This window comes from Bison bison, unplaced genomic scaffold (assembly GCF_000754665.1).
Source record: "Bison bison bison isolate TAMUID 2011002044 unplaced genomic scaffold, Bison_UMD1.0 scf7180017864464, whole genome shotgun sequence".
NCBI classification, from domain to species: domain Eukaryota; kingdom Metazoa; phylum Chordata; class Mammalia; order Artiodactyla; family Bovidae; genus Bison; species Bison bison.
In genome coordinates this window covers 8523687-8542259 of record NW_011495025.1, presented here as the reverse complement: position 1 = coordinate 8542259, position 18573 = coordinate 8523687, and positions in this window count along the sequence as shown.

Here is an 18573-nt window from a genome sequence, read left to right as displayed (position 1 = left end):
TTCGTTTTCTGAATGTTGAGCTTTAAGCCAACTTTTTCACTCTCGTCTTTCAACTTTCATCAAGAGGCTTTTTAGTTTCTCTTCACTTTCTGCCATAAGGGTGGTGTCATCTGCATATCTGAGGTTATTGATATTTCTCCTGGCAATTTTGATTCCAGCTTGTGTTTCTTCCAGTCCAATGTTTCTCATGATGTACTCCGCATATGTTAAATAAACAGGGTGACAATATACAGCCTTGACGAACTCCTTTTCCTATTTGGAACCAGTCTGTTGTTCCATGTCCAGTTCTAACTGTTGCTTCCTGACCTGCATACAAATTTCTCAAGAGGCAGATCAGGTGGTCTGGTATTCCCATCTCTTTCAGAATTTTCCACAGTTTATTTGGGAAACCCTAATTCTCCCTACCACAATGATTTGACCAAGAACTTCTGGGTTTGCTTCTCTTGGCTATGAATTTCAACTGGTTTTGCCAGACTCACAAGTACTTCTGAATAATCAGCAGCAAAGGTAGTTATAGAGATGTAGAGTGTGGTCTAGCAACCAAGGGTCCCTGTCTGGATCATGGAGGGATTCTTACTCCCCTGCCCTCCCTTGTTTTTTTTTTTTTTTGGCCTTTACCTTGTATGGGCCAATAACTGAACTTTGTGATGCTACAGTGACTATAAAAGACACATGTTTCAATTATTTGTTGTTGAGTTGCAACTATGGGACACAGAGACCTAAACGGCCATTTTACTTTTGCTCTCAATTTTGTGGAAAGGAATTTGGATGGTTCATCTCTGATGCACATGGTGATAGTTATGGCTGGAATATCCATTTCCAAAGGTTTCATCATTCATGATTTTTGTATTGGTTCACCTTGCCACTTACCTCTCTTTTCCTCTCCTCACTTCTAATTTTCTGTCTCTGTCTTCCCCTCTTTTTCATTCTCTCTTCCCTTCTCTCCACCTTCCCTCATCCTTCTTCCTTCTCCCTCACTCTCATTCTCTCTCTCTGAGGTTTCTCAAACTCTAGGCCTCTCCCCACTGCTTGAACTTCTCAGAGCATGGCTGTTTCTGAGAAGAAGTAGATAAAATTAACTTCTTTCATGCATATTTCAGCTTCAGTGTTAAAACTTTAGAGAGATCTTATGAACAACTAATCTAGGGTAAGTCAGCCACTCAGTTTTTACACCCCATATGAATTCTTCTGTGGCTCAGAAAGTAAAGAATCTGCCTGCAATGCAGGAGACCTGGGTTTGATCCCTGAGTTGAGAAGATCCCCTGGAGAAGGGAATGGCAACCCACTTCAGTATTCTGTCCTGGAGAAGTCCATGGACAGAGGAGCCTGGCAGACTGTAGTCCACGGGGCTGCTAATAGTCAGTCATGACTGACCAACTAACACACACACATGAATTCTCTGCAGAACATTAATCAATGTCTTATATATTTATACATTAACTTATTCCCAATAACTCCCATTTATTTATTCATTGAATATTTATTGAGCACATATAAAATAACTAACAGCTATTATAGACATTCAGCAAATGTCAGTAAGAAAATTGACGAAAACACTAAGATTCCTGATGGCGTGGAATGTACACTTCACAAGAGCTGGAATCTAGTTTGTCTTCCTCATTATTGTATATTCAGATCCTAGAAACATGCCTGGCAGGTAACAGATGCTCAATAAACATTTTTAACTGATCAAATAAACAAGACTAGGGCTGCTATGAAAAGAGACAGGAGGAATCTTAGAGTAGTATGAGAGACACAACCAGGGAACTAATTTTCATTTGAAGATCATGCAAAATCTACTTGCAGAAATGATACTTAAACTGAGAATCAGAAAATTAGTTGAAGTTGGTGATGACAGCAGCATCAGTGGACACAAGCCTTTCACTGGCATGATCTGTATCCTACTGATAGAAATTAGATCTGAGATTCAAAGAAAAGTGGATAATAATGGGAAGGAATATTGAATTTTCTCATTTGAGATGGCTGAAGCTAGTTTTTATATTAATTTTTAATTAATTTTGAACACCTTACTATTGAAGGTGAATATTGAAACCATATACTGAAACCATATACTTTAAATTTATACACAGATAGATGATTTTCATAACCACAGAGTACACTGACTTTTCAATGAACGCTCTTGAAATTGGTGATCCAAATGCTAAACTTGTTTTTTAATTAAACTGAACATTTATTTTAAATTAAATATCCAGCAATCTTATTTTAATCATAGATTCAAGATGTATTGGAATTTTACTTAAAATCGTCAATACCTCTTTAATATTATTACCTGGAATGTATGTGCTTCAAACCCCCCTGTATCTCTAAGCTTCTTTTATCAGTGATGGTCTATTCACAGCTTCTTTGTTTGATTCGCATAAGTCCTGCATGGTCTCACTGATTTCCACCCTATTCTTGGTATATCTCCTATTTTGAACATATGACAATTACTCCTACTCTGCTCTTTCAGGGTAATAATGGAAAACACTCTTTCAAAAAATTTTTCCACATTTGGTTTTGCCTCACATAACCTCTCACTACAATAACTTTTAGTTTCAGAAATAAGTAAGTTCATCTATAAATTATAAAGCCACAAGAAAATATATAATATCTATAAATTTGATAGGTACTCAAACATTGAGATATGTTCATGAGATTGCTAATCTTTAATAAGAACAAAGAAAAAGTTAAAACCAGAAGTTTAAACAAAATAAAACCATATGTTATGATGTGTAATTTCATCAAACTTCTTCCGCGTATACTCCATTAGGCAAAATCACTAAGCCCATTCTCCTGATGTTTTATTTCATAACAAGAATTTTACATTAAGGTAGCATTGGACTTTCATTGACTCCTTATTCCCATTGAAGATGAGTGGTCTAGGTAGTTAGGGAGAAGAGTTAGGTAGATAGAGTTCAACCTACTATTCATTCAGCTTTAGTCTGGCCTCTAAGAAGCTTATGTTCTTTGTCCCTAATGGTAAAGTTTACTAGTTAAGGTTCAGTCCATGTGGGGGAAGTGGTGCTACCTGTGACAAGGTAAACCCAGATTCTGGAGAACAGTTTTTTCTTACCACACAGTGAGCTGTGCTCTCTGGAAACTCCATCAATTATATGAGTTATATTTTTACCTCCATATGATAAACTTCTTTATATATCTCTTAGCTGGTTCAGAATTCGAATGGGAGATATAAGGCCTTTCAAATATTAATACGGTAGGAAGAATTTAGGAAGCATATGAGAGTATAGGGTACAAAAGTTCCAAAGAACTGGGATCCTTGTTTTTTATTGCTATTAAAAAGTTTTGTAGTTTTGGGTAAGTCACTGAGACCCCTTAAGCTTTTTTTCAGTCATTAACCTGAGGAGAATGGGCTAGTTTAACATGTTTCAAACCCCAAAGTACTCACTATCCCAGAGAAGTAAAGGAGGGCTGAGTGGGGGAGGAGTGACTTCAGAGTCCCACTGCTTTACCAGGAGCAGCTCTACTTGTAGAAAGTATTGAGCTTCCCAATAGGGCTTTGCAACTAAATATTTGAAAATAATTTCAATAGATAATTTCTATTAATTTGTCCATCTCTGACTCAGTGCGGCTCAGTGTAAAATGCACAGGCAATGAATTGGTATAGGTATTATGCAGGCTTGGACACAAAAATTGACTTCAGTTTGGATCTTGATTCTAACATACACAATGACACTGGACAAGCTGTACAACAGAGTTCTTGGATGGATGGATACATAGATAGATGATAGATAGATAGATGGTAGACAGGTAGATAATGTCATTGTTGTTGCAGGTGGGAAATTCCCAAAGCCACAGGGAGTATTCAATAATTGCTAAGGCATTCCTACTCTCATTTTTCAAAGGAAAAGCCTTTCAGTAATAACATGAAATATTTGTACAATGCTTTAAACTATTTTTACACAGGCCTTGTCTCATTTGATTCACATGATTTCCTGTGTAAGTCTACATCAATTTCTTCCATTTTAATGTGAGCAGACTGGCTCAGTGGTCTGCTCAAGGTCATGCAGCTAATAAATGGCAGGCTTAGGTTCGAACCCGGGCTGTCTAATGTTGCATCTGTCCTAGTGTCCTTTTCCTAATCAGCCAGCTCTGGGTGAGCCATACATATTCAGTTTCACCTACCTCATCACTCTTTCTGGTTCAGCTCATCCATGCGACTCCTGTAAAATGAAATTGGCAATTGTTTATGGCATTGGCAATGGGTTGTTATGTCAGCTCATCTACTGAGGCAGCCATTGTGAAATAACAAGTGTGCTGACCCTTCAGTGTGAAGTCTAGCACCTGTGTCATACTTGTAGTTGTTCAGCATTAATATCTGCCCTGCTACTCCCTAAATATACCTTCCAAGTATCCACCTCAAGGTATTTGCTCTCAAAGCAGCTTGACTTCAAGTCTGAAAAAAATGGCAGATGGATAAGCAATGTGTAAACATGATAACTTGATTTTTTACTCCATGTGAAATACAATTGAAAACAAATAGCATTTCAAAGAAGAGTTTTCAGTAGCTACACTTATTATCTCTAAAAAAATAAAAATAAACAAAATAAAGGATGCTGTGTAGAGAGAATTTTTGTTAATGCTATTACACTATGCAAATTCCACAAAAAAGGTAACTCAGTTCCGCCATTTTTTCCCCCAATTTTTACCCACGTAACAATAACAATTTTCTACCATAATAAACAAAATAAGCAATGGAAATTTGCCTTCTCTGTGATATTCAGATACCACCACCCTTATGGCAGAAAGTGAAAGTGAAAGAAAGAAAGCGAAGTCACCCCCGACTCTTTGCGATCCCATGGACAGTAGCCTGCCCCAAGCTCCTCCGTCCATGGGATTTTCAAGGCAAGAGTATTGAAGTGGGTTGCTATTTCCTTCTCCAGGGAATCTTCCCAACCCAGGGATTGAACCCAGGTCTCTCACATTGTAGACAGACGCTTTATCGTCTGAGCCACCAGGGAATTCAAAGTGAAGAGGAACTAAAAAAACCTCTTGATGAAAGTGAAAGAGGAGAGTGAAAAAGTTGGCTTAAAGCTCAACATTCAGAAAACTAAGATCATGGCATCTGGTCCCATCACTTCATGGGAAATAGATGGGGAAACAGTGGAAACAGTGTCAGACTTTATTTTTCTGGGCTCCAAATCATTGCAGATGGTGATTGCAGCCATGAAATTAAAAGATGCTTACTCCTTGGAAGGAAAGTTATGACCAACCTAGATAGCATATTCAAAAGCAGAGACATTACTTTGCCAACAAAGGTTCGTCTAGTCAAGGCTATGGTTTTTCCAGTGGTCATGTATGGATGTGAGAGTTGGACTGTGAAGAAGGCTGAGTGCCGAAGAATTGATGCTTTTGAACTGTGGTGTTGGAGAAGACTCTTGAGAGTCCCTTGGACTGCAAGGAGATGCAACCAGTCCATTCTGAAGGAGATCAGCCCTGGGATTTCTTTGGAAGGAATGATGCTGAAGCTGAAACTCCAGTACTTTGGCCACCTCATGCGAAGAGTTGACTCATTGGAAAAGACCCTGATGCTGGGTTGGATTGGGCGCAGGAGGAGAAGGGGACGACAGAGGATGAGATGGCTGGATGGCATCATTGACTCGATGGACTTGAGTCTGAGTGAACTCTGGGAGTTGGTGATGGACAGGGAGGCCTGGCGTGCTGCGATTCATGGGGTCGCAAAGAGTCAGACATGACTGATCGACTGAACTGAACTGAATGATATTTTTACTGCAGGTCTGCTCTGAATACAGTTAGTAAAGTTCCTTCAACCTTATTCCAAATTCCAATTAATTTCCCTCACCCTTCTTACTCTTTCTTTCTGTTGATACTTCCTCAAGTTACTCATGAAAAACAATGAATAAATATACAAACAGCAGCAACAGCTAGACAACGGCAGACTCAGTAGCACCTACCCCACGGGGCTAACAGGAAGAACAAGGATTATATACAACCTCGTGCTCATGCTCAGTTGCTAAGTCATGTCCAACTCTCTACAACTTCATGGATTGCAGCTCACCCAGCTCCTCTGTCCATGGAAATTTCCACACAAGAATATTGGAGCGGGTTGCCATTTCCTCTACCAGGGGACCTCCCCAATCCAGTGATCGAACTGGTATCTCCTATGTCTCTTGCATTAGCAGTTGGATTCTTTACTACTAAGCCACCTGGGTAGCCTATTACTTTTTCCATGTGCGTTATTCACTGATGCCTCTCTTCCTTTCAAACCCCACAACTAGTCCTAAATCAAACATCATCACCTTAACCTTAAAAAAAATCAAGACTTTGATCCAGCTTTGTCATCTCCTTTTCACTGGCCATGTCTGACATCACTGATTGCTTCGACACCTCCAAACTGCCCTTTTTATATGTGGCTTTATCAACAGAATTGCAACCCAACACAATAGCCGAGGTGGTCTTATAACTTAAACCAGAGACTGTCTTTCTTTTGCTCTGAACCCTGCAATGACTGCCCATCTCACTCAGTCTAATACCCTTGATTCTTACAGTAGACTATGAGGTCTTAAAAATTCTGGCTTCTTAGCTTTCTCTATACTCTTTTGTTTCTTCTGCTCCTGGGTACACTGATCTTGTCTTGCACACACACTAGGCCCAGGCACTTCCCACCTGGTATCTTTTCTTACAATTGCCTTTACTTGGAAAGTCCTTCTCTAAGATCTCAATGCAGTTTATCCTTCTTTTTCTATGATTCTTTAATCAGATGCTCTCACTCCAGTGAGGATTTCTCTGACCATTCAAAAATAAACATTGTCACTCTTCACCCCCCGTTTCTATTTTATTTTTATTCTGAGTCCTTGCTAGCACTAACATATTACATATTTTGTTCTTTAACCTTGTTTATTTTCTGCCTCTCTCAGCTAGATCAGCTCCACAAAGACAGGACTGTGACTCATATTTTTCATTGCTTTATCCCTAACACCTTAATCAGTCCCTGGTGCTTGCTGAGTATCCATTAGGTATTTATTAAATAAATGGCTCTACCTCTTATTCACTCTGCAGATTAAGTCCTGATTGGTACAAAAAATCTGAGTCTCTGTGCTATATCATCTTTAGTATCAAGTTTAATCGCCTGAATTTTAGCAACACTAGCTGTGTAACTTTACACAAGCCCATCAGCTTTGCTTCCCTGTTTTGTGGTGAGAAAAATCATATGCAAGACGCTAGTAACTTTGAAATTTAAGTGAGACAATGTGTGTGAAAATAAGATTTATTTGATATAAATATTCAGGTTACTTTCATTGTACAAAGGGCTTCCCTGGTGACTCAGATGGTAAAGAATTAGCCTGCAATGCTGGAGATCTGGATCCAATTCCTGGGTTGGGAAGATTTCCTGGTGAAGGGCATGGCAACCCACTCCAGTGTCTTTGCCTGGAGAATCCTGTGGACAGAGAAGCCTGGTGGGCTACAGGCCATGAGGTCACGAAGAGTCAGACACAGCTAAGTAACTAAGTACAGCACAGCAAAGCATTGCATAAAATATTACTACATTAGCTATTCATGGTAACTTTCTGACATGGTGGTATGAAAGATTCCCCTAAGCACATTCTGGAGGAGCCCAGGTAATCATAATCCAGGAGTATGCACAAGCTACCTTGGTTATATAGGGGGATTTCAAAGTGGAAAATAAGTCAGTGTTGAATATTATGAGCAGCATAAAAAGAGTTTTGAACTTGGGTCAGGTTATTTTTTGCTAATCTTTCTCATTTTAATAAATGTGTTTCTTTTCTTTCACCACTTCTCAGTTCCAACTCCTGTAGCACTTAATAATTATTTACTTTTCAAGTTTTCAGCCAAAAATTTAGTTCCTTCACAATGTCCTCCCTATATTCCACACAGATTATATTGGATCTATTTTTTTTACAAGCTGCTATAGGACATCAAATGTTATCATCTTAATATTCCATATATGCAATTATCCAATGTATAGCCTCTCTACTGACAACACAGTAAGGACAGGACATGAACCATGTTTATTTTCCCCACTTTATTCCCGATACCTAACACTGTATCTGTTATGCATCACATATTTGATATTTTTTGAAAGAACAATTTTTTAATGTAAGTTTCAGTAATATATCTTAACTTTGAATCCATATAATACAATTCACCTCTATATAAGCATATTATTTTTTTTACCTTTTGTTAGTTTTTTGTGTATATGGTTTCTCTGCTAGGTTTTTATTATCTATATACCTTGTCAACTTAATGTTATCCATCATATATTTAGTAAGTATCTACTACAATAATACTTTGGGGCACATTAAGCACTACATGTTATTTTAAGCTGTTTAATTTTACACATTTTTGGTTTCCTGTTGCATGTAGTAACTCATTCAATATATCTTATACAATCTATGTGTAGGATTTCTGATATTTCTTTCCTTTTATGAAAGAGGAATCTAAGATACAGGAAATTCAAATATCTTGCCTCAAGCCACACAGGTGGGATATGGAGAGCCAAAATCTTAATTCACATGATGGATTTCCAGAACTTATATTCTACCAAGAACATAAAAGAGATGAGCAAGAAAGTTCCCCCCACACATCAACTAAGTATTTAGTGGTATGTAAATAATTAAATTGATAATTTTGATATAATTGTCATTGATAATTAGACTGCCCACTGCATATAATAAAAGTCTCAGTACTCAGTAGATTCTTTAAAAAAAAAAATGTTGGTTAAATGAAGAATGATTTAGTCTTAGCAAATAGCTTGCCTGGACTATTCATATTCCTCCCTTCCCAAAATAAAACCTTATGGATATTTTATTAGGTTTTATATTTTTTTGGCTAAAATCATATGTATTTGTATGCTTTGTGAAAAAGCAACATACGTCACCCTGTCACTTTGTAAAAAAAAAGTACATAGATCATTCAATTCAATTCAGTCTCTCAATTGTGTCCGACACCATGATCCCATGGACTGCAACACTCCAGGCTTCCCTGTCCATCACCAACTCCCAGAGCTTTCACAAACTCATGTCCATCCAGTCAGTGATGCCATCCAACCATCTCATCTTGTGTCATCCCCTTCTTCTCCTGCCATCAATCTTTCCCAGCATCAGGGTCTTTTCCAGTGAGTCAGTTCTTCCCATCAGGTGGCCAAAGTATTGGAGCTTCAGCTTCAGCATCAGTCTTTCCAATGAATATTTAGGACCGATTTCCTTTAGGATTGACTGGTTTGATCTCCTTGCAGCCCAAGAGATTTTGAGTGGCAGTAAAAAAAAAAAAAAGGAGCGGGGGGTGGGGGTGATACACTCCTTTTTGAGAAGCCACTTGAAGAAAATAAGTAGTATATTTTCCTTCAGTTTTAAGGAGGTTTAATATTTATTCAGAGTGATCTGCCAGCTTTTGGTCCTCCTGCTATTTCTATCCTCGCCCTCCATGTTCTACAGCAGCAGTGAGGAGAATGGAAGTTACTATAATGCATTTGTCCTTGAGAGTGCTACAGTACTCTTTGCTACTGATATTATAGCCAGAGGGCTGAACTTCCTTGCTGTGAATTGGGTTCTTCAGTTTAACTGTCCATAGAATGCCAACAAAAAATTTCCAGCTACAAAGAGAATGGTGACATTTTATTAATTTTGCTTCCCTCAGATGGAAAAGAGAGGATAGAGCAGCTTCTCTAGAAGAAAGCACCTGTGAAAAAAATCAAAATAAAACTAGAAAATACTTATACATATCTAGAAGAAAATCAGAATTTTTTAGCCCCAAATCAATATTCAAAAGAAAGAGGTCAAAGGTGATCTGTCCTCTACATATATTCAGTATGGGCTTCCCTGGTGGCTCAGACACTCTGCATATATTCAGCATGGGCTTCTCTGGTGGCTTAGAATCTGCCTGCAATGCAAGTAGACCCCAGTTTGGTCCCTGGGTAGGAAGATCCCCTGGAGAAGGAAATGACTGCCCACTCCAATATTCTTGCCTCAAGAATCCCATGGACAGAGGAGCCTGAAAGGGTACTGTTCATGAGGTTGCAAAGAGTCAGACATGACTGAGCGACTAACACTTTCACTACATTCAGTATATCTGATGAAGGATAAAAAATATTTGGTGTAGGCAAGTTACCTATCCTGAATGTGCCTTGTCTCTTAGTCTTGTTGTAAGTAAGATTCTTAAGAAAATGCAGAAACAACCTACCAAAGAATTGGTAGTGAGTCAAGTCAATAAAATAATTGAGTCAAAGACTCCCTCTCTCACCAGTGATGAGGTGGAAAAATTTAGAGCCTACTCCAGCAAGAAAAGGTCCATCTTTCAGAAATGTTGGAAAAGCCCAGAAGGAACAGAGGACAGACTGGCTAGTGGTATTAGTAATGAAGAAGAAAAAGAAGGAAGATGAATAAAAAAGGAAAGAGAAATTGGGAAAAGCAAAGGGATCTCAACCTCAATCAGTCTCTAACACTGTTGAAGTACAGAAGATCAAGGACATTTCTTTGTAGTTCTTGGATGGAAATGATGAGAGAAAGGAGGACTTGATGCTGATTTCTTTAAAGTAAAACGTGCTTCGGTTGGACTCAGAGGGAAAAAATAAAAAAAAATTTGGAAGAAAGAGCCTTCTGATTCCAGCATCAAAAAAAGTGACCAGGGTCATAGAAGCAAAAAATTCATGGAAGAGAAATATATGTGTGATATGTATGATTTTATATATCACATTTATTGAATAAATATATACACATATGTATACATTTAGTATTCCCATTGCATATATAATGTTTTCAAGAATTTTTTAAGTCACAAAATTAATTATTTATTCAATGCACATATACTTACATTACTTTCCTAGGGAACTTAATCTGTATAAATGACTTGGCTCACAATAGCTTCTTAACTTCAGTGTAGTTACTGTGTGGGGTGTCTGCAAATATCTCAAGGGAGTTGTTAAATTTCTATAATCAAAAACGTAAATGCAGCATGAAGAGTACACATTTCATAGAAATATGGAGCTGGAAAGAACCTGAATAATAGGTGGTCTCTTTTTGGCTGAAAGGATAGAGGCGCAGAAGGGTTAAGTGACCTCGCCAACATCACAGAGTACTGATTCCCAAAGGAGTGCTCAGACCATGTTACTTCTCCATTAATTCTCCTGTGAATCATTTTATGGCTTGAAGACTCCCTATGCAATAAAATTTTATTGGCCATGTGTCAGGAACTTTGCTAGGTGCTGGAGTTACAACGGTTTATGAGACGTAGCCTGTGCCTCAAAGGACATCACAGTCTAATGGTAAAGGTAGGCACAAAACATGCTATAGGACGTAATAAGTAAAATGCATACAGAAAAGGGACAAATAACGCAGCCGAGAGAGTTCAGAACTCTTGCCTGGAAAATCCCATGGACGGAGGAGCCTGGTGGCCTGCAGTCCATGGGGTCGCTGAGGTCAGACACGACTAAGCAACTTCACTTTCACTTTTCACTTTCATGCATTGGAGAAGGAAATGGCAACCCACTCCAATGTTCTTGCCTGGAGAATCCCAGGGACAGGGAAGCCTGGTGGACTGCCGTCGCACAGAGTCCGACACGACTGAAGCGACTTAGCAGCAGCAGCAGCAGCAGAGAGTTCAGAGCAAAGGCACTGGAAAGAAAGACCTCTAATCTGAGTCTTAAAAGATAAGTAGGGGTGGAAGATTTCCAATTAGGCTGGGAGAGTGGAGGCAGGGGAGGCTTATGCATAGGAACAAGTCCAGCTAGGCAAAGATCAACATAAATAAAAGAAATGTGCTATAGTAGGAGTGGGACTGAAGTATGGAGAATTGCTTATAGGTATATGCAATTTATTGCTGTTGGAGTATGAAAGGTATAAAGAAAGACAGCAGGAAGTAAATCTGCATGAGTAAATCCAAATCCTACAATGCCTGGTAACCATATTTAGGAAATGTGAAATAACTCTAGAATTTTTGATAGGAGTGCCACAGTTGGGATTGTACTGATGGAATCCTGGAACCAGCATAATCCAAAAAGTGAAAAATGAAGCAGAGAGATTACCTAGTGAATTAGTGTAATAATCCAGTTTTGAGATTTGGGGGAGATGACTAATGTAGAAAGACTTAAATGAAAGTAGATGAGTTACAGATAGATTAATAGATTACCAACTGAGCTATCAGGGAAGCCCTAGATTGATAGATAGATATAAATGGATATAAATATACAAATGACATAAAATATGTATTTATTTTATATGTGTATATATATATATTTGATGTAAAATATTATGGTAAATGATTGAAAGTGGTGGCTGAAGGTAAAAGAAAAGTGAGGATGACAACTAAGTTTTTAAGAGATGATTTAGAGTTGACCAATTCAAATGGTACAGAATTAACTGGAGATTTAACTGGTACAAAGAGATTGAATATATACAGTTTGGGGCATATTCAGGTGAAGGGGTTCAGCAGAATTTAAACGTGGAGGTTACTTGAGCAATCTATATGAGTATGATTAGCATGAGACCAAACAATTGGATGCCTTTGTAAGGGGAAAACATATGAGTAAGAAGGGCCTAATTGATAAAAGAAAAAGAGGGAGTGGATAAGATAGGAAAGGTGTCTTCAAAGCTATAAAGAAAATCAGGAGAGAATAATGTTACAGAATTAAAGAGAAACAGAATTTCAAGATGGAAAGAGTTGTTAGTTGAATAAAGGTTAAGGAAGAAAATAAAAGAAAATGTTCATTAAATTTGAGAATTGATGTTATTGGTATCATGTTTTCCAACAATTTACATAAATTCTTATGATTTATTGTGAAGGGAGTGGAAGTAAGAAAATGGAGATAGGAACTATAATTGATTATTTTGAAGTCATAGATTGGAAAGGCTTGGAAAGGAAAAGAACTTGGGAGCCATGTGATTCAAGGATGAGATACTTAGGCTAGTAAATATTTATCAGGACTGTCTTGAAGAGAGAAGAGGTTGAAGATACAAAAGGTAGAGGATGCAGCACTGACAGTACAAGAAACCAAAGGAGTCGCGATGAATGAGATCAAAGGCACAGACAGAGGCAGAGGTTGCCTGAGAATAGGAAGAGGAATCTCATTTTCTGGAATTACAGAAAAGGAAGTAAGTATAGAAAGTAATGAAACTGAGGAGCAAGCAGACAGAGGGGAGGGAAGTTGAGTGTGACCACTCATAATAACTTTATTTTCCATGAAAACTAAGGAATTGTCTAGTTACTATCTGTGATACTGATTTAATAAGGCTGAACTTTTTAAGAAAGGAGAGAAAATGGACAAAAATATTAGTGGCCTTAGTAATTTAATTAGGGAGTTTAGTAAATGTGAAGGTGTGAGATTCTTGGAAGGACAAGATTTAGTGGTCTGAGTAATGTTGTTTTATTTTAATGTTTCTTTGGTGGTGTGCTGCCTAACCACAAAAAAAGTTTCATGAAATAATGTAGGAAGAAAAATAATGAAGCAGAATACAGATGCAGCCAGTAAATGGAGGAAGCCCAAGAATTTGGGACGTGGTTAGTTGGATGGATTTTGTTCATAATTTGTGATGTTTCCTAGATATAAGGTGCATACATCGAGGATAACGAATGAAAATCTAAACCAAGCACAGAATCCTTTAGTACGAGTTTGTTTGTGGAAAGAGAGTAACACACGATAGAAATAGTAAAAGCCATGTGGAACTATCCATGATGGGTTTGGTAAAATGAACATTCTCCATTGCTGAATCCTATAAAGGAAGTGGGCTTCCCTGGTGGCTCAGAGGTTAAAGCGTCTGCCTCCAAGGCGGGAGACCTGGGTTCGATCCCTGGGTCGGGAAGATCCCCTGGAGAAGGAAATGGTAATCCACTTCAGTATTCTTGCCTGGAGAATCCCATGGATGGAGAAGCCTGGTAGGCTACAGTCCACGGACTCGCAAAGAGTCGGACACTACTGAGCAACTTCACTTTCACTTTCACTTCATAGAGGAAGTGGTGTCCTTAAGCATAGACAGGGTTAAGAGAATGCAAAGTAGCAGAGAAAAAAGTCCATGAAGAGAATGAGGAAATAGGTAGATAAAGCCTCTTTTTCCAGGAAAAAAAAAAAAATTGAAAGGATTTGGAAATGAAGTCAGAATCAAAAGGAATCAGGTTGCAGGAAATAAATATAGCAAAAAAAAAAAAAAAAAAGAATGAGGAAAGTCCTGAGAGGAATGACAACTATTTTGGGTCACTCCAAAGAAGGAGAATAAACCCAAAATCTGATCTGGATACCATTCTAGTGATGTCATACATGCACCAAGAAGTTATGAGATATTAGTCACCCAGAGACTTCCAGGGAGGATGGGGTGAGCTCTTAAACTCGTGCAAGAAGGGCTTGAGAGAATAAAGAAAGAAGACTAACTTAGGGTTTTAGGATTGTTACAGAAAGAGGCTGAGAAGTTGTATGCACTAGCTGGAGCTTGTGGGGTGTGATCTTCCTATTGGAATCAAAAGAGAAAGTAAGTGGGTTTCTCATCAGATTTTCTAGATGTGGGGTATAAGGGGAAGGTAGTAGTGGAGCTTGAAAGATGTCAACAATCAAATATTAAATAGGGAGTCAGACACTTTGCAAGATGATTGCCTTTCCTTCAGTGATCAAGGATTATATGGATAAGACACATGGTTAGAAATGCCAGAGTTAAGATTTGTATGTTCATTAAACTTAAAATATTCACACATAGATTCCAGTGACCATGAGCATCAAAAATAGGAAATTTAAGTGTCAAAGAGTAAGTGTAGGACTCAAGGAAAGATTTCCATCCAAAACGGGCAGTGGAGCATTGAACCCAGAAATGAAAGCCTGAATGTACAAATCCAGCCAAAAGAAGAGACATAAGAACCAGATGTCAAAGCTGCTGCTGATCAGAAGTTCACAAGTGTTCAGGAATTTGGCTGGACTAAGTTGCAGGTGAAGGTTATTATTGACTGCAGCTGGGAGGTGCCAGGATCATGTCAAGCTCTTTAAAATTTTATATACTTGTTAGTAGAAAGGAAAATGATTCCTCTGAATCAATAAATGGCACTTCTTGCATGAAGGAGACAACCAAGAACCAAGGCTATGGTTGGAAAGAAGCCTAGAATTATCAAACTTCAAAATTTAAGACATCATGACAAGCTTATAAACCCACATGTTTTATCTTCTTGGTTAATTCAAAGAGGAAGAGGAATATATTTTTCAGATCTTTAGGTCAAGTAGGTTGCCTGACAAGGCTTGAAAAGAGGATAAAAATTCTTCCTGGTTTTGTGACAAGACTGTTTGGAAACAATTGAAATTCTGCTATTCAAAGAGATCTGAGATAGTAACGTGAGTGAAGTTTAGTTTTATATTAAATTCTTTACTTCTTTTTTTTCAGAAGCCAACCTGATCCATTAAATTATTGCTTTCATATAGCAATTCTCTCTCTTAATTGAAATCCTGAAACATAGGGATGTTTTCCAAATATATTTATGGTATAATTAAAAAGAATCCCCCACCAGGAACACACTGTCAAAAATATCATCACTGAAACTGCTAAGTGTTTTACAGTCTTGAAATCCAAGCAGTTTATTCAAGCGCCTATTATAAACATTAGTATTTCAAATATTTCAGGCTTAATCAGGTCCTTCTTGACAGTAAATCTAACAATATTTCTATATTTTGGAGCAAAAATGAATGATAGCTAGGATAGCTTTGCAATAATGAAGAACCACTGTTGTAACGGAAGGAAGAAGGTTTGAAAATAAGGCTAAATTTTCTGGAAGCTAAATAATAAATAAAATCACTTATTGTCTCTGAACATTCAAGGACAGAAATGTCAAGAGAACGTATTGTTCAAAATGGGATGTTTTGAAATTCTTTTCTTTCATCACGGTGATTAAGATCATAAGACATTAGAACCATAAAGGTTGAGTTCAAATCCTGGTTCTGACACTTAAAAGATCTGTCTGTCTCATCCATAAAAATGTCAGGAAGAAAAATCAATAATTGTATTTGCTTTATAGTGTTTTTGAAAGGTTAATGAGTCAGTATTCATGACATGCTGAGAGCAGGGATCAGGTTATTTTGGGGAGTTGATTCTGATAAGTCAGTTCTCTTAACTTTTTGTCTGAGACTGATCTTTAGAGTTTCAGACTTTTCATTGTTTATTCAAGTGCTGAAACTGAGGCGAATGCTATACTGTAAGTACAATAAATCCTCTCAATTGTTGCCATGTTACTGTAGTTTTAATTATTCAGATAATTCTCCAAATTGGCTCAAATTCTCCATTAACTTTGCCATTATCACCTAATTCGATAATTAATTCTTGACAGAATTTGGTTCCCAATGCTATTTGCCTTCTCAAACAGTCAGGAATTGGAAAGCAACAATATAATTGCCTTGGCAGCATTTTCCTTAGTTTCACAAATCTTGTTTTGGATATATTCTAGGAACAAGGATCCAAGATTTGTAGACTCAAAATCCCATCTTGGCAGTAATAGCATTTGACTTTGCACAGATTGTTAAAGAGGTAAGGTGTTTTGCTCAGCAGGTGAGAAAATTATTTCTGTTAGCCATTATGGCTGTCATGATTTGGGGAAGCAATTCAGAAAACTCCTTTCATAATACTTAAAAGGTTTCCTTGACATTCACTGAAAGAATCAGCAGTGTGGAGGGGAAGGGTGGCACTGGTGAAATTAATTTAGTCAAAGCAAAACAATTAGCAATATAATCATTTCAGAGAAACATTACTCATTTATTTGGTCATTAATTCAACAAAAATTTACAGAGTGATTTCTATGTGTCAAACAGTTTTAATCTTGCAATAAAATGATGAATAAAATGTGGGCCTGATATGCATATGCTATAGAAAATAAATTTAGAGAATACTGTTTTGAATATTAATTCTAAATCTACAGTCTATTACTATAATTGAGAAAGCATCATTTCTCTTGATGTCAGTTCTAATCAGCCCCAAATATTTTGTGTATATAATAAGATGAATTTCTTTATTTGATTTTAAACTCAATAATTTAGAAATAAAAATGATTCTAGGAGAAATTTCCTTGGCCATTGGATATATTTCTATGGTCACTTCTTCATTCCCAATGTCACATGTTAAGAGGGACAATTACTCTCATTTTACTCAGTGGTTCATAACTGTTCTAGACTGAAAGCTACTACAGGGACTGTTTCTTATTAGCCTTTATATTCCCTGTGCTTAGAATAGTATCTAGAAGAGTGGTACTTTACTATGGTGTGTATCATTATCTCATATTCTATATAGCCTTAATAATATGATTGCTTGCTACTCTAGGTGTTTCTTGACTTCCTACTTTTGCATTGCAGTCCCCTATAACGAGAAGGACATCTTTTTTGGGTGTTAGTTCTAAAAGGTCTTGTAGGTCTTCATAGAACCATTCATCTTCAACTTCTTCAGCATTACTGGTTGGGGCATAGACTTGGATTATCGTGATATTGAATGGCTTGCCTTGGAAATGAACAGAGATCATTCTGTCATTTTTGAGATTGCATCCAAGTACTGCATTTGGGACTCTTTTGTTGGCTACTCCATTTCTTCTAAGGGATTCTTGCCCACAGTAGTAGATATAATGGTCATCTGAGTTAAATTCACCCATTCCAGTCCATTTTAGTTCGCTGATTCCTAGAATGTCGACGTTCACTCTTGCCATCTCCTGTTTGACCACTTCCAATTTGCCTTGATTCATAGACCTAACATTCCAGGTTCTTATGCACTATTGCTCTTTACAGCATCGAACCTTGCTTCTATCACCAGTCACAGCCACAACTGGGTGTTGTTTTTGCTTTGGCTCCATCCCTTCATTCTTTCTGGAGTTATTTCTCCACTGATCTCCAGTAGCATATTAGGCACCAACCGACCTAGGGAGTTCATCTTTCAGTGTCCCATCTTTTTGCCTTTTCATACTTCTCATGGGGTTCTCAAGGCAAGAATACTGAAGTGGTTTGCCATTCCTTCCCCAGTGGACCACATTAGGTCAGACCTCTCCACCATGACCAGTCGAAGTGAGAAATAGATTTAAGGGACTAGATCTGATAGATAGAGTGCCTGATGAACTATGGATGGAGGTTTGTGACTTGTATAGGAGACAGGGATCAAGACCATTCCCAAGAAAAAGAAATGCAAAAAGGAAAAAAGGTTGTCCGAGGAGGCCTTACAAATAGCTGTGAAAAAAAGAAAAGTGGAAGGCAAAGGAGAAAAGGAAAGACACCCATGTGAATGCAGAGTTCCAAAGAATAGCAAGGAGAAATAAGAAAGCCTTGCTCAGTGATCAGTGCAAAAAAAAATAGAGGAAAGCAGTAGAATGGGAAAGACTAGAGCTCTTTTCAAGAAAATGAGAGACACAAAGGGAATATTTCATGCAAAGATGGGCACAATAAAGGACAGAAATGGTATGGACCTAACAGAAGCAGAACATATTAAGAAGAGGTGGCAAGAATACACAGAAGAACTGTACAAAATAGATCTTCATGACCCAGATAATCACGATGGTGTGATCACTCACCTAGAGCCAGACATCCTGGAATGTGAAGTCAAGTGGGCCTTAGAAAGCATCACTATGAACAAAGCTAGTGGATGTGAT